This window comes from Mustela putorius, unplaced genomic scaffold, assembly GCF_011764305.1.
Source record: "Mustela putorius furo isolate JIRA1106 unplaced genomic scaffold, ASM1176430v1.1 tig00000407_pilon_pilon_pilon, whole genome shotgun sequence".
NCBI lineage: Eukaryota > Metazoa > Chordata > Mammalia > Carnivora > Mustelidae > Mustela > Mustela putorius.
In genome coordinates this window covers 2,057,530-2,073,559 of record NW_025421373.1, presented here as the reverse complement: position 1 = coordinate 2,073,559, position 16,030 = coordinate 2,057,530, and the positions used below count along the sequence as shown (strand labels likewise).

The following is a 16,030-nucleotide window of genomic DNA, read 5'->3' as shown; positions in this document are numbered from 1 at the left end:
TCATATTCTGCAAATAATTGAAAGGGTAATATGAGAAGAAGTCAATGATAAAGGTAGACTGGTTTGATATGGGAGAGCTCTCTCCCTAACAAAGTAATACATATACTAAGATATGATTAATAAAGATGTGATCATAAAAGGTCCTGGAAGGGAGGATATTTCAAGAAGAAATTGGTAACATCACATTTTGTAACAGATATGCCAAGCTGTCATCAGATTTCGGTTCTTTCTCCACAGAACTCCTTACAGGGTATATTTCTTCTCTGAGTAGAATTTACATTCCATTTCCTTTCCCTGAGGCATGAACATGTGTCTAAATTTGGGCCAAATATGTATAAACAGAAGTGGCATGTTGTTGACCCAGAAAAACCTCCTCAGAGATGACCCAGTCTGCACTATTTGACATGTGTTAGTCCCTTCCAACATTTTTGTTTGTTTGTTTTTAAACCAAAAAGCACAGAGGAAATGGCTGAAGTTAAATTTTAACTGTAATGTTGTATCAAAAAGTTAAGGGTTTATACATTCAAAATGAAGCATTCAGTTGAAGTTTGAATCCTTTACCATGAAGACAATAAGAATAGCATGAAGCACAAAGCATCACGTCGGTTATGGACGGATAACCAAAGAGGTATTGCAGGAAAAAAGAGGGGGTTGGTGAACTCAGCTACTTCCTTGGACAACTAAAGAAATCCCTCGTTTGTTCATTTGCATAGGATTGTTCAACTATAATAACACAGAAAATAACTTAGAAAATTCTGCATTGGAAGGAGTAAAGAAAAAAAGTTTAGATGTATATTAGTTATACCTGTCAAAAATATCAGAGATATTGTACTTCTGGAGGAATCACTGAGACAATGTGTCCTTGGACCTGCCTTCTACATGAAAACAAAGAATATCTGCAGGCCCCAAAATAGATAGTATTACTTCTGTATTTCGTATATAGAGACATAGCCTTATGGATAGGATGGTACTTGACTTCAAAGTGTAATGTGATGACTACCTTGCAATGTGACTAGCTGGGTAGGGGGTACATGTATCAATAAAATACTAAGTGGAAGGAAACTGACATTTATTGATTACCTAAAATGTTTCAGGAACTTTAACATATTTTACTATATATCAAAGGTATTCTGAGATGTAGACATGGTTTAACCTATTTGCAGTCAAAACAAATTAATCTAAGGTAATTTAAATAAATCTTCTAAAGTAATAGGAGAACCAGGAAAAGAACTGGAACTGATACACTTGATTTATTATACACTACCTATCTATTCAAGATTAGCCACAAAATGGTAGGGACTCAGTTCTTTTTTTTAAACAATCCAGCCTCTCTCAGTAATAAATCATGATATTGAAGAACCAGTTCGTGAAGGATGTATGTGGACATTAAGGAATTATAATAGATCGCATATTTGTCACTCGTACCTGTTATATCAATTACCTATCCCTGAAAGAATGTTCTAATGTATTCTTTAGTTTTAATAATCCAAATTTCCTTATCTATAAAATTTAAAAGATGATAGGGTTATTGTAAGAGTAAATGAAATAATAAATATACATCAAAATTTCACAAGTACTATTAAACCATATTAATTTTAATTTTATATAAATAATAAACTTAATGGAAGATGATGTACTATTTTATTTTAGTTCACTCATAAGAACATAATCCTAAAATCATCAGAAATCAGAAATAATTATTTTTTCCACTACTGACATCACTAAGCTATTGTGCCTATTTATGCAAAAAAAAGTTTTGTTAGTTGTGACTATGTTCAAAAATGTGTATTACAGTGTTAAATGCAACAAAAAGTTTTGAATTTTTTCCTGGCACCCAAAGAGAAGTATATCCTCCATATACTTTTCGTTCAGCATTTCCTTAGATAAATAGTATTTTTTTTAAAGATTTTTATTTATTTATTTGACAGAGAGATCACAAGAAGGCAGAGAGGGAGGCAGACAGAGAGGAGGAAGCAGGCTCCCCAATGAACAGAGAGCCCGATGCAGGGCTCGATCCCAGGACCCTGGGATCATGACCCGAGCCGAAGGTAGAGGCTTTAACCCACTGAGCTACCCAGGTGCCCTGAGAAATAGTATTTTTAAACTATACTTTTGTCTCTCTGAGATATGTTTAAATACTTTTAAAAGCTAAATGAGTCTTCTCATGAATTCTAAGGGTGTCTTTCTTAGGGGATCTTGAAGGAATCCATTTGATATCTGACCATCAATGAGGGTGGTACTCCAACGGGAGTTTAGCCTAGGCACTTTGTTCCAAATAGTATCTTCTGCTTGTTGAAAAAACACAAGAAGTTTTATAGCTCCTTTGAATAAAAAACATGTATGTAATAAGCTGTATCTGTCTGGCTACATAATAGGGTGAGATTTCTTTCTGTCTTTGTAATCTCTTCAGGAGAGTACCTGTAATGCACATTACAATCTGGTTTAATGCTTTTTCAGTGATAAAATTGCTTTTTTCTTTTATTTTGTGGGTAGGTTTATTGGATTGGCAGGATTTTTACCTTTAATTATACTTCTTCAAAAATTTGACAATGAGGATGGAATTAGTCTGGCAGTTCCTGACTTGAGTGCACCAGTTGAGGGTCTTTGGGCAATATAGCAATCAGGTAAGAGACCTCACATTAAAAAAAAAAAAAAAAAAAAAAAATCAATCTCCCTTCCAGTGCTTTGCCTTTTGGAATAGTAGCCAGACAAAACACTCTCTCCAAATTCAAGATTTTATGGTCAAGTAGATATTGGTAATACAGATTCTTAAATCTAGTCAAGACCACCATTAGTTTTGATGGTGTAAAAATATGGTAAGCCAGAAATATATCCTGCAGATCTTTCTCATAAATTGGCATATATCTCTTTCACATTTAGAATAGGTAAACATACATAAACCCAGTTATTGCAGTAACCTACTGATGCCTCTGATTTGGATGAAATAAGGTTATTTATGGGATTCTTAGAAGGATTTTGCCTCAAGTAAACAGAAGGTGGGTACTTGTGTGATGTACTCATCATAAGAGCAAAGTTAAAAATTAGAAAGCCAGAAAAAATCTTGAGAAAAATAGAAATGTGAGAACTGTAATTAATTGATCTTTTACAGAGCCTCTTCCTTTCCCTACTATCTCCACCATCTTTCATTCTGTTGCATCTGTTAGCTCTGCCCATTCCTCAGATCAACTCCTAGGAAGAAGAATGAATGATCTTTTAGATGACTGCATTTTTTTCCATCTATCGATTTCCCTAAAAAGGGGGATGGGTCCACGATATCTTTAGCTGGTAATGAATTACTTGGTTTATGAGTTTATGTATCTCATGCCCTAGCTCTGAGTACACTCAATTTCACCTACAAGAATCCTTTGTGTCATCAATCTATCATGTCATGATGAAGCAGAAATGTAGGAGATATGATCAGAGGATAACTGAGAACTTGAATAAAATACTGTCTCTCCATGAAGACACGTACAGTAATTACACCAGATACTTAGAAAAAGGTAAAGTACTATTAGGTGGAAAAGTACTAACGGAGAAAAAAAAATCAAAGTATCATAAATTCTACATTGTTCTCATCTCAAAAGGAAGGAAATCAGCACTTCCTATTCTAATTGCCAGTGGAGCAGATGCCATTAAGAGGCCCACTAGGCCTCCTCGGTAATTCACCTGCCTTCCTCACCCGCTGATATTACTAAAGTTTTTTTTTTTTTTTTCTTTCCTTCCCATTGCACTCTCTTGCCAGCTATTGACACTCAAGTTAGTGAAAAGATGATAAGATGGCAAAGACAGATTATAACTAAAATATTAGCAGCAGCTACTCAGTTTAATGGCAAAAGAGACAAGAAAAGAAAAAATAAAAACAAACAAATAAAAATACCATGTTAGCTGTTGAGTTAGAACAATTTACTCAACATAACCCTTAGTCTGGCATCATCTGAAGGCAGAAAAAGAAGAAACTAACACTGTATATCATTATTGCAAGAGCCCAGGACACTGGAAGATGGATTATAGACACTCGAGAAAATGCAGAGATGGCAAGAACAAGGAATTCAGGAAATCCCAGAAGGATAAAACTCTCAGCTAGAAAATAACTGTCAAATGGTGTAGGTTGATGGATTGAGGGAATCTCGGGGGTAGGAATGGGCGAAATGTGCTCCAATAATTTTTTATGCTACCCTACCATTGCCTTTTCTGGTAAGTATTGGTGCTATTTGTTTCATAAAAATTTTTTGCCTTTGGTATGATGATAAATCAATATTGGTTGATATTCTGAGTCGACTTCTACTTTTTTTTTTAACTGTCCCTTTTTTTTTTCTATGGTTTTCATAGAAATTGTTTCCACTGATTGAGGAACATGCTTCCTTTCTCCTGATTTATCTATAAACCAATTGGGTAAATATCTGCTATGCAAAGTGAAGACCTCCCTCAATATTCTCTACTCCAGATGAATGCTTATGGAGTTCTCTGAGGGGTCAGGGAGGAAGGCATCCAAATTGGTTATTCTGTGCTTTCTGAAAGAAAAGGGGTGTGACAGAAAGTGTCAATCTCACACTATGTTGGGGAAAAATGTCCTGAATGAAAAGAAATCAGTATTACTTTGGGCCCTGGAGAATACCAATACTGGTTTAATTTTATATATTAAACTACTAAAAATAGCTAATTAGAATAATAATTCCATGGCCATGTACAGAATAATACCCTTTCCCAAGTGTTTAATTAGAAGGAGTAAAACCATTATAAAATAATTAGAAAACAAGAAGTAAAAAAGGAAAGTTATTCTGTAATTCCAGTAAAGGGAGGTAAATTTGACCAAGATGGGCACCACTTGACCATTATATGGGTTTATTCAAGATCTTAGTAAAATAAATTAATGTGTTGTTCTAATAACTACTATAGTTCCTAACCTTGTAGTTATTCTGATTTTGGTACCATCATCAGCAAAATTTTTTTGTAGTTGATTTATACTCAGTTTTCTATTTGCCCCTATTCCTCTAGTAGATGACTCAAAGTCTTATTGCCTTTTGTTTAGGAAAGAGTTCAGTATTTACACACAAAGGATTCCATAAGGTTTCAGGACCCTTCTTATTTTATTTAGTCATTTATAGGAAAACTTAGAGAAATTTGTCCCACTAGAGGGATCCATTAATTATTCACCACGTAGATGATTTGCTGGTACCCTGAGAAAGAAAATAGTAATGCAAAACTGATACTTCAACTTGGCTATAATCCTTGCTTCACAGAGACATAAGGCCTCCCTAGAAAATTACAATATTGCCAAAGTGAAGTAAAATATTTAAGGCATCTGTTGAAGGCAGCAAGTGTTACAATCAAAGAATCAGCTAATCAACACAGTCAATGTTACAATCTACAAGCCTGCAAATGTGATGGCCTACTAAAAAACAAACAAACAAAAGCGGTATTGCAAGCGAACAAATAAAAACCCAAATAGACAATTTGAGGACTACTAGGTTATTGTAGACAGTGGATCCCAGCTTTTGCAGAAGCAGCAAAACCACTGAAGGAGTACATTCCTGGTAATTCTTTAGATCTCTGGGATAGTTCCTAGGAACTAAAGAGTTTTGAATGACTTAAATTGGCTGTAGTCTCTCTCTCAGTTTAGAAATTCCAGATTCTGGGCGCCTGGGTGGCTCAATGGGTTAAGCCGCTGCCTTCGGCTCAGGTCATGATCTCAGGGTCCTGGGATCGAGTCCCGCATCGGGCTCTCTGCTCAGCAGGGAGCCTGCTTCCCTCTCTCTCTCTCTCTCTCTCTGCCTGCCTCTCCATCTACTTGTGATTTCTCTCTGTCAAATAAATAAATAAAATCTTTAAAAATAAAAAAAAAGAAATTCCAGATTCTGAAAAATCTTTCCATTTGTTTTGTCATGAAAATAAAGGTGATACTAGAAAATTTTAACTCAAAAGTTGGATGTATACCATAGATCAATAGTATCTTCGTTGTTCTGCAAGTGGTTTAACACTGGAAATGCCTGGATGTTCCAAGCGGGCCAACAAGTCACACTTTTGAAAAACCTCAAGCCCTACCTTGGGTTACTGGACAGCTACCTTTCAAGTGCACAGGGCCCAGCCTTTGTCAGTCCACTGTCAGACTAGCTATGAATGAGTATTATTTTCTAATACTGGTATGTACTTAGTAGATGGAGTTCCCTAAACTTTGCTGCATTTTTTGCTATTGTTGTTTTCTTCTTTAACCAGATCCTGCTGAAACAGATGATCATGGTGCCTTCTGCTAACATAAGGCACCAGTCCCTCACTGGGCATATATGACATTCCTGTTGGAAATACAGATATGACAAACATGAGAGTATTTACTTATGAGTCAAATGCTTGGGATGAAAATGACCAACTTAAGTTTTCCAATTCTCTGATTATTTCTCTTGAAATTTTGAAACCTTATGTTTTGTTTGAAATTAAAAGTAGGTATAAAGAGCTGAATGTATGGCAGTTATAGGAACTAAAACTGTTGGTTTAAAATTCAAAGATTACTATACACATACACACACAGTGAATTTGTGTGCTTGCGTGTTTGGAGTCTGTCATGAAACAGGGAACATTTGGGGGTTAAAATTAGGGATTTTTTACTTTTATACGAACTAAAATGTTTCAGAGAAAATTCACAGCTGGTTTTTGAGAGGCTTAACAACTAATTGCCTGCTTAGGTATCATCCATTGTAGAGCTCACATATGGCAGAATGATATATCTAAATGCAAAAAATTTACTGACAAATTAAAACAGAATATGGCAGATTCCAAACTTAGAAGACCCACTTTTAACAAAATAATCAATTTTCCCTTATGTAAAAAAAAAAATATGTCACAAAAGGAAGTAAACAAATGGATTTAGAAAGAAGAATAATTCAATGAGTAATGGGAATTATCTGATGAAGTAATTCCTATACCACAGTCTTATTTGCTCAGTTAAAATTGCTGTGTCATCAATAAAACCTGTGAGTACCTAATATTACACATAACAAAAAAATTTAAAAAAAACTATTCAAAACATATTAAAGAAACATGTTATTTCTCAGCAGAATTTTTTATAGTCCACTCTTAAGTTATATGGAGAAGTTCCCCACCTACCTTACAAGCAACCTGGTGGCAGTTGGGTTTCACGGAGTCAATGTTTATAGAAGGTAAGAGATTTGTTTTAATTATGAAATGTATGATGTTCAGATGAACTGAAGGCTTTCCCTCTTCAGAAGCTGATTATCAGACAGTGGTAGTTCTCTTAACACACAAAATTCCTACTTTGGGGATAGCAAAGCATATAGAATCAAATGGAATTATTTCAAGTACAGTCTAGAAATTTTAAAAATATTTGTAGAGTCCTGTTATTTTTATACTTCCTGATCTTCAGTTCTTTGGACAAATGCAACGGAGGAACCAAATTCAAGACAACAACTATAACTGAAAAAAAAAAAAAAAGATTCAACAAAATGGCCTAGAGGTTTACTATTAGCTTCAGTAATAACTTAGTTACTATTAGCCTCAGTAATAACTTAGTTAGCAACTAAGTAATCCTACATGCAAGAATGGTACCCCCTTCTTTTAGACTTGTTTGACAGGTCTATAAATGTATGTCTGAGACTGTATCCTGCAACCAATTGAATTGAAACTTCTCATAATCATTTTCTTATTTAAAAAGAGTTCTCTCTCTTCCCAAGAAACCAGAGCAAAGTCAAAAGGACCTGAATGGACCCACCAGAAGAAATCTGTCACCTTTATCTATTGGTAGATTTCATCTACATAAAAGTATTCCAGAGTAAAGACAGGCTGTCCCCATGCTGAGAGGGAACCTTTCAAGTGCTGCTGACCATTCAGAAAACTATAAAGTAACATGAATACCCAGATGGAATAATTCTTCCCATGAGAAGTGAGCATGTTAGGAGGACTGAACTGTAGCTTCCAAAAGCACTTGAAAATTAAGTTTTCCAGACTACCTGTCACTGGTATTGAATTCAACTGTAAGGAGGTATTCTAGAGAACTTACTACTATTCTCATATTTCACTTTGCTTTACTATTCACAGTGATGGTTACTTAAATTGCTTTAGGGGTATTTTTACTAGAAGATGAACATTTAACCCATTGCACTACTTTTTCTCTCTATAGTCCCAGTAATGATTCCTATACATAAAAGGGAACACCTAGGTACTAAGCCAGCAGTACACTAGGAAATACAGAAAAGGGTTGTAGAAAAGAAAAACTTTATTTAGAAGACAAACAAATTTAACATTTACAAAACGAAGCTGCAAAGGACATATCCAATATCACTTGATTAGCAATGGGATAGAGGTTCTCTCCAGTAAGAGTATAGGTAGATAAATAAAGGTAAATATCTGTAATTTATGGAGAACTGATATCAACATGGTATTGATTTTGACCAATGTTAAAAACGGACCACAGGTTGTGTTTGTCCTAATGACTTAAAACCATTAAAGCTATGTATATTGAACACTGGAATTTCAATCTGCCTTATAAGACTTTGAAACTGAATAATGCCATAAGCGCCTTTGTGATTCACATCCGGGAAAAATTATTTGGGAAGACAGAATAAGTATTGATGCACCTAGATTGGTGTGTAAATGTAATATAACTTACATGATTAACAAAAATTGGGCTTTATAAGAAGATCCCTTAGATAAAAATTTAGATTATCAAGCTCCATAGTCAAGCAATAAAGACGTCATGACATTTTGTGTAGCTAATGCATGATAAAGAAAAATTGGTCACATTGCTAATCAATGTGATCCATTCATTATTAATATTTTAAAGGTAATTCCCCCAAAGTGAATGTTATATTTAATTTTTAAATTTCATACTACTATAATTCCAACCATTGTTTTGTTTTGCACTCTTATTAGAGACTTACTAGATATTTAGAAAACCAGATTCTTTTTTAATTGCCCAGAGAATGAACTGGCAATGATGATAATGACAACTATAGTGTTACTATCAAACAGGAACAAATGGAGACATAAGAAAGGTAAATACTAGGGACGCCTGGGTGGCTCAGTTGGTTGGACGACTGCCTTCGGCTCAGGTCATGATCCTGGAGTCCCGGGATCGAGTCCCACATCAGGCTCTCAGCTCCACGGGGAGTCTGCTTCTCTCTCTGACCTTCTCCTCGCTCATCATGATCTCTCTCACTGTCTCTCTCTCAAATAAATAAATAAATAATCTTTAAAAAAAAAAAAAAAAAAAAAAAAAAAAAAAAAAAAGAAAGGTAAATACTAACCTAAAAATAATAAATTTCAGGCTACTGTAGTTCTAAAAGAAAAAAGATAACCTCTTCTTTTCTTTTAGCCTTTTCCAGAAGAAAAGAAAGAAAGAAAGAAAGAAAGAAAGAACACTTGTATTTGTAAATCATTTTTCTGTATCTTTGAGATGTGTGTATTTTTTAAAAAATGATAAATGAGGCTCTTGCCAGTTTTGCATTCCAGGGGTTATCTTTCTTGAGGGTCTTGGAATATGAATATCAAAGAGGATGGCAACCTGTAATCTACTCTCTGTGGGAGTTTAGCTGAGGCACTTGGCTCCAAGTTATAACTTCTGCTTGTCGAATAGATACAAGCAGGATATGCACTTGCAAAAATAAAATCATTTTCTAAAACTGAAACCAATAAATGAAGGCAAAAATGTTTTTAGAACAGTAACCATGTTTAAAAGAATAAAATCAACAGCCTGATACCATCCTTCTTACCATACGTATCTTCATTACTCATCATTGGACTCATCTCCACTGCTGGGTTTTCCATAGACCCATAAATAATGATAACATATACACAGCACTTTATTTCTGGTCGTGGTAAGCTATATCATTACAGTGTCCTTGTGTGAATACCCTTACTTGTGTACTGGAAAAAATTCCCCTTTAAAAAAAAACAAAAAACAAAACATCAATGATAAAAGCTTTATATTCTGTAAACTATTCTGCTAAGTGTTCTCAAATATTTTGTGAAAAAAACTAATTTGGACAAGGTTCTCACCACTAGGTAATTTCTCAGAGCTCCAACTTTTAAAAACACGGCTTTAAATGATTTAAGATGCTTTCAATAGTATTTTTTTGGGGTCATATTTTAGTGCATCCCTAAGGTATAATACATAATAAAATGCTGTGCTATAGTAATATCTAAATACAATACAGTATTGTTATGGGGGGGAAAAGTGAATATTTAATTGCTGAAGAGACTTTCAAATTATTATAAATTTAAGTATTCTACATCTGCTTCTAAATATTTCCAACAGAAAACAAGTTTACAATTGTATCCTAAAGAAGTAATTACTCCTCAAATTGCTATGTCCATAGCATCTAGTACATACCTGTAAAGTTCACCTTTTCTTTTGGTAAAACTGCATATTTATCCATAAAAGATCTCAATTTTTATGTCACTAGATGTAGAAAATTTCCATGGATTCATGGTCTCCTATGAATTACTATTGAGTAGATGTTATCAATATTTCTTTCGAAGAATATAAGGGATCTAATAAAATAACAGAAGAGGCTGTCACAATAAGGCTATGAAAGAATGAACAGTTTGTTAGTATAGAAACTCTTTTTCCTTTCACCTGCATCTTTAAAAATTAGCATACAGTATAAGCGTTGTGTATTGTCATTTATGAAAGTGTCAGATATATACATTTCTGGAGATAATGTACTTGGACATACTTGAAAGCACCTACATGATAATTTTAGATAACTGGTTTTACACATAGTCTAAACAAATAAGATTTTGATATGCTAACTTTTGATTAGTCAAAGTGACTGATTTCATTTGGAAACTGCATAAAATAGCAGGTCATTAAATTGTATGGGTCAAGATTTACAATAATAAATTATCATTTTAATTATATTAAGGATACTTTTACTTTGTAGCTAAGAAATTTTAAAAAAAACTTCTATTATATGTCCTCTCAACTAGAAATAGTCAATGTAGAGGAGAGACAAATACCATACATATTTTATACTAAGAAACCCAGTAATACATATTTATGTCAATTTGAAAAAAAATTGGAATGTGGTACAGCATTTGTTACACTATAGCATTTGTTACACTACAGACAAGGAAGTTTTACTTTATGTTGAGATTTCTAAATAGCTTCACATGGTTCATTCTAACCACAATATAACCTGAATAATAAAGATAGGTATAACTTAAAAAAGACATGCCGTCCAATTCTGGAAGGGAAAAAAAAAAAAAAACATGATGTATTTTGTAACCTGTGCCCCTACACAATGTGCAGTGACAGTGGTCTTTTGGACGTGAGAATCTGGAGATAATTTAAAGGTAAATAGGACCAGTCTATTTTAGAGAATTATAGAACTGTGCCCCCACATCATAGTTTCTGTAGCACCATGGATTCTAGGATATGAATAGATAGCTCTTGCAACCAAGCTTTATTTTGACTCTTACATCCTCATACCTGCCTAATTTATATTTCCACCTGCATTTCTCAAGAACCTTCAAGGATTCCATTTACACTCTCTATGATGTGATACTGAAAATGCAGGACTGGGATTAGAGGAGCCAATAGGCAGAAGCTTAAGGTAGTAATATACTAAATGATATGTCTAGGTGTGAGAAAAGACATGGGAATCATTATGATAAAAGTAGTAAACTGTGATACTATTCTGTTTAGAATTCTATGAGGCCACAGATATGACGGTCATCTATTCTTCATACAGTCAGAGAATCTGCGAGAAGGGAGCCAAGGATATGACCTCAAGGAACATTTTATGAGCAAACGTTAACGCAGTTAGAAAATGAAAATATTTAGAGTAAGATCTCCTCGCCATAAAACAGGAGAAATGGAAGAAAAGTTAGGATGTCAAGATCTCTCTGGAAAAAAGCTGTCAGTCAAACAGGTACCATTAAAGATTGGGTCGTCACATGGGCATGTGACACTGAGTTCTGTAAAGAGGAAGATTTCTTAGTGTGTGTATGTGTGTGTGTGTGTGTGTGTGTGTATACACACCTAGTGAATAATGTAGATCATAGCACAAAATAATTTAACTTTTTTTTTTCATTAAGAATTATTTCTGTGCTCATGGGACATCCTCCAGAATAGACCACATACTAGGTCACAAATCAGGCCTCAATAAGTACAAAATGACGGAGATCACACCATGCATATTTTCTGACCCCAACACTATGAAATTTGAAGTCAACCATGATAAAAAATTTGGAAAGACCAAAAATACATGGAGATTAAACAACATGCTAATAAGCAACGAGTCAACCAAGAAACCAAAGAGGAAATTTAAAAATACAGGGAAACAAATTAAATAATAACACAATGATCCCAAATCTTCAGAATGCAGCAAAAACAGTCCTAAAAGGAAAGTAGAGAGCAATACAGGCTTATCTCAAGAAGCAAGAAAAATTTCAAATTGTAAGGGCCTATTTAGCCATAGCGATTCCATTTTGGATTAAACAGTGATTTTGTTGTTTATGCAGTAAAACTTAAACTGTCCCTGCCCCCCTTCCCCTCAGGGGACTTACTTAAAAACAAGTCCCAGAAACCAGTCCCAGGTAACAAAGCCCAAATACAGGGGAGGGTCAGGCCAGGTGGAGACAACCAATCAGTGGGAGGGGGCACATACTGTCTCTCTAGCTACCAAGGAGTATGGGCCCCGCCCTTTGGGCGCCTTTTGGGCGCCAATCCTGACCAAGGTGATAGGCTAGTTCAAATGTCTACTATAGGGTAAACTATAATTCAATTGGTCACTTATGTGTGACCTAGCATGACTGTGCAGCTTTCTCTGTCTGTTACAATCTCATTGGCCACCTGTGCGTGGCCAGGCCCAACCACATGGCCTTTGCCCTTAAAAGCTAGTCTGTAAGACAGAGGGGGGTCGCCCTCTCTGTAGAGGCACAGACCTGAAAGTTCGGTTTAATTCTCGATGCTTGGGGTGAAATAAAACTTTGCTTGACCTTCACTTTGTATCAGTCTCGCTCCTTTAATCATGGACCCATAATTGGGGGACCTTTCAAAATAAACAACCTAACCTTACACGTAAGGGAGCTAGAAAAAGAACAAAGCCTAAAGCCAGCAGAAGGAAAAAAATAATAAAGATTAGAGCACAAATAAATGATACAGAAACTAAATAAATAAATAGATCAATGAACAAGGAGTTGGTTCTTTGAAAAAATTAATAAAATTGATAAAATCTAGCCAGACTTATCAAAAAGAAAGTAGAAAGAACTCAAATAAAATCACAAATGAGAGAGGAGAAATAACAACCAACTCCACAGAAATAAAAACAAGTATAAAAGAATATTACAAAAAACCGTAGGCCAACAAATTGGACAACCTGGAAGAAATGGATAAACTCCTACAAACATATAAACTACCAAAGCTGAAACAGAAAGAAACATAAAACTTAAACAGACCAATAACCAGCAAAGAAATTGAATCAGTAATCAGAAATCTCCCAACTAACAAAAGTCCAGGGCTGGATGGCTTCATAGGCGAATTCCACCAAATATTTAAAGAAGAGTTAACACCTCTTTACTTAAACTATTACAAAAAAAAAAAAAAAACAGAAAAGGAAGGAAAACTTCCAAATTCATTCTATGAGGCCAGCCTTACCCTGATACCAAAACCAGATGAGAACTACAGGCCAATATCCCTCATGAACATGGATGCAAAAATTCTCAATAAAATACTAGCAAACCAAATCGAACAGTACACAGTACATTAAAAGAATCATTCACCATGATCAAGTGGGATTTATTTCTGTGCTGGAAGGGTGGTGTAATATTTGCAAATCAATCAACATGATACACCATATTAATAAAAGAAAGGATAAGAATCATAGGATCATTTCAATAGATACAGATAGAACATTTGACAGAGTTCATGATAAAAAACTTTCATTCATGATAAAAAAAAAAACAAATTCAACAAAGTAGGGGTAGAGGGAACATACTTCAACATAATAAAGGCATATATGAAAGGCCCACCACTAATACAATCCTCAATGGGGAAAAACTGACAGCTTTACCTCTATGGTCAAGAACAAGACAGGGATGCCACTCTCACCACTGTTATTTAACATAGTATTTGGAAGCAATCAGAAAATGAAAAGAAATAAAAGGCATCCAAATCAGCAAGGAAGAAGGTAAACTTCCACTATTTACTGATGACATGATACTCTATGTAGAAAACCCAGAAGACTCCACCAAAAAATTGCTAGAACTGCTATGTGAATTCAGTAAAATCACAGGACACAAAATCAATGCACAGAAATCTGTTGAATTTTTATACATCAATAATTAAGCAGGAGAAAGAGAAATCAAGGAACTGATCCCATTTATAACTATACAAAACCTGTAAGATACCTAGGAATAACTAAGCAAAGAGATAAAAGATCTGTATTCTGAAAACTATAAGAAGCTGGTGAAAGAAACTGAAGAGGACACAAAGAAATGTAAAAACATTCTATGCTTACAGATTGGAGGAACAAATATTGTTAGAATGTCTATACTACCCAAAGCAATCTACCCATTTATAATGCAATCCCTACCAAAATATCACCAGCATTTTTCACAGAGCAAAAACAAACAATTTAAAATTTTTATAGAACCAAAAAAGACTAAATAACCAAGAAACCTTGAAAAAGAAAAACAAAACTGGAGATATCATCATTGTGAACTTCAAGCTATATTACAAAGCTATAGTGATCAAGACAATATGGTACTGGCACAAAATAGACACACAGATCAAAAAAACAGAACAAGAAAGAATGTCCAATGGAAAAAGGACAGTTTCTTCAACAAATGGTGTTAGTAAAACTGGACAGCAACATGCAAAAGAATGAAACAAGATCACTCCTTACACCACACACAAAAATAAATTCAAAATGGATGAAAGACCTACATGTGAAACAGGAAACCATTAAAATCCTAGAGAACACAGGCAGGAACCTCTTTGACTTCAGCTATAGCTACTTCCTACTAGATATGTCTCCTGAGGTAAGGGAAGCAAAACCAATTATAAATTAGAGGCACTTTATCAAAATAAAAAGCTTCACACAGTGAGGGAAATGATCAGCAAAACTAAAAGGTAACCTACAAAGTAGGAAAAGTTATGTGCAAATGACATAGCTGATAAAGGGTTAGTATCCAAGGTATACAAAGAATTTATGTATTTATGTTCCTTATGGAGGTTCCTTTATCATTAAAAACAGAACTACATTTAAATATTTATTTATTTGTTTGTTTGTTTGTTTATTTTAGAGAACAAGGGAGAGAGCACAAGAGAGAGGGTGCAAGTGGGGCGGGGGAGACAGAGGAAGAAAAAGAGAGAGTATTCCAAGGAGATTATCCACTGAGTAACAGAGCCTGATGTGAGGCTGGATCCCAAGACACTGAAATCAGACCTGATCTGAAACCAAGAGTTTGGTACTTAACCAAGACTGACCTACCCAGGTACCCCCCAAAATAGAACTACTTTAAAATCCAGCAATTGCACTACTCGGTTTTTACCTAGTAGAAGGACTCAGGTGGTAACGCAGTAACACGGCCTCGACTGACCTGTAAGGTACTCGGAAGCACAGATAACCATTCAAAGTGATCCAAAGTTGGAGCAAAAGTACTGAGCTATTCTATTTGAGCTATTCTAGGGCTGCCATAACAAAATAACACACACTGAATAGTTCAATAACAGAAATATATTTTCTCTAATTTCCGAAGACTTGCAGCAGTCTGAAATCAAGATGTTGGAAGGTTTGTTGAGGCCTCTCTTTCTTGCAGAGGGCTACCTCCTGTATCCTTACACTGTCCTTTGTGCACTCACATCCGTGATAGCACTCTTATAAACACACCAGACCTACTGGGTTAGTAACCTCCTCCCACCTCAATGATCTCATTTAACCTTCATAACCTCTTTAGAGGCTTCATCTCCCAAAGAGTCACATTGGGTATTGGGGCTTTAACATGAATTTCAAGTGTACATATTTCTGTCCGTAACAGCTATGATAGCCCTATGGTAGCTATGATAGTTCTGTCA

The 16,030-nt window shown here is 34.9% G+C and overlaps 1 long non-coding RNA gene across 1 annotated transcript in view; it reads right to left on the bottom strand.

Annotated features, from left to right (window-relative positions):
• LOC101676629 overlaps window positions 1–16,030 on the bottom strand; it is a 238,821-nt gene that overhangs the window by 19,713 nt on the left and 203,078 nt on the right. The window contains exons 2-4 of the long non-coding RNA XR_198399.2: window positions 10,340–10,500; window positions 9,720–9,888; window positions 7,099–7,425 (exon numbers count right to left, since the gene is read on the bottom strand). This is a non-coding gene — a long non-coding RNA (uncharacterized LOC101676629). The remainder of the gene's footprint in view (window positions 1–7,098; window positions 7,426–9,719; window positions 9,889–10,339; window positions 10,501–16,030) is intronic.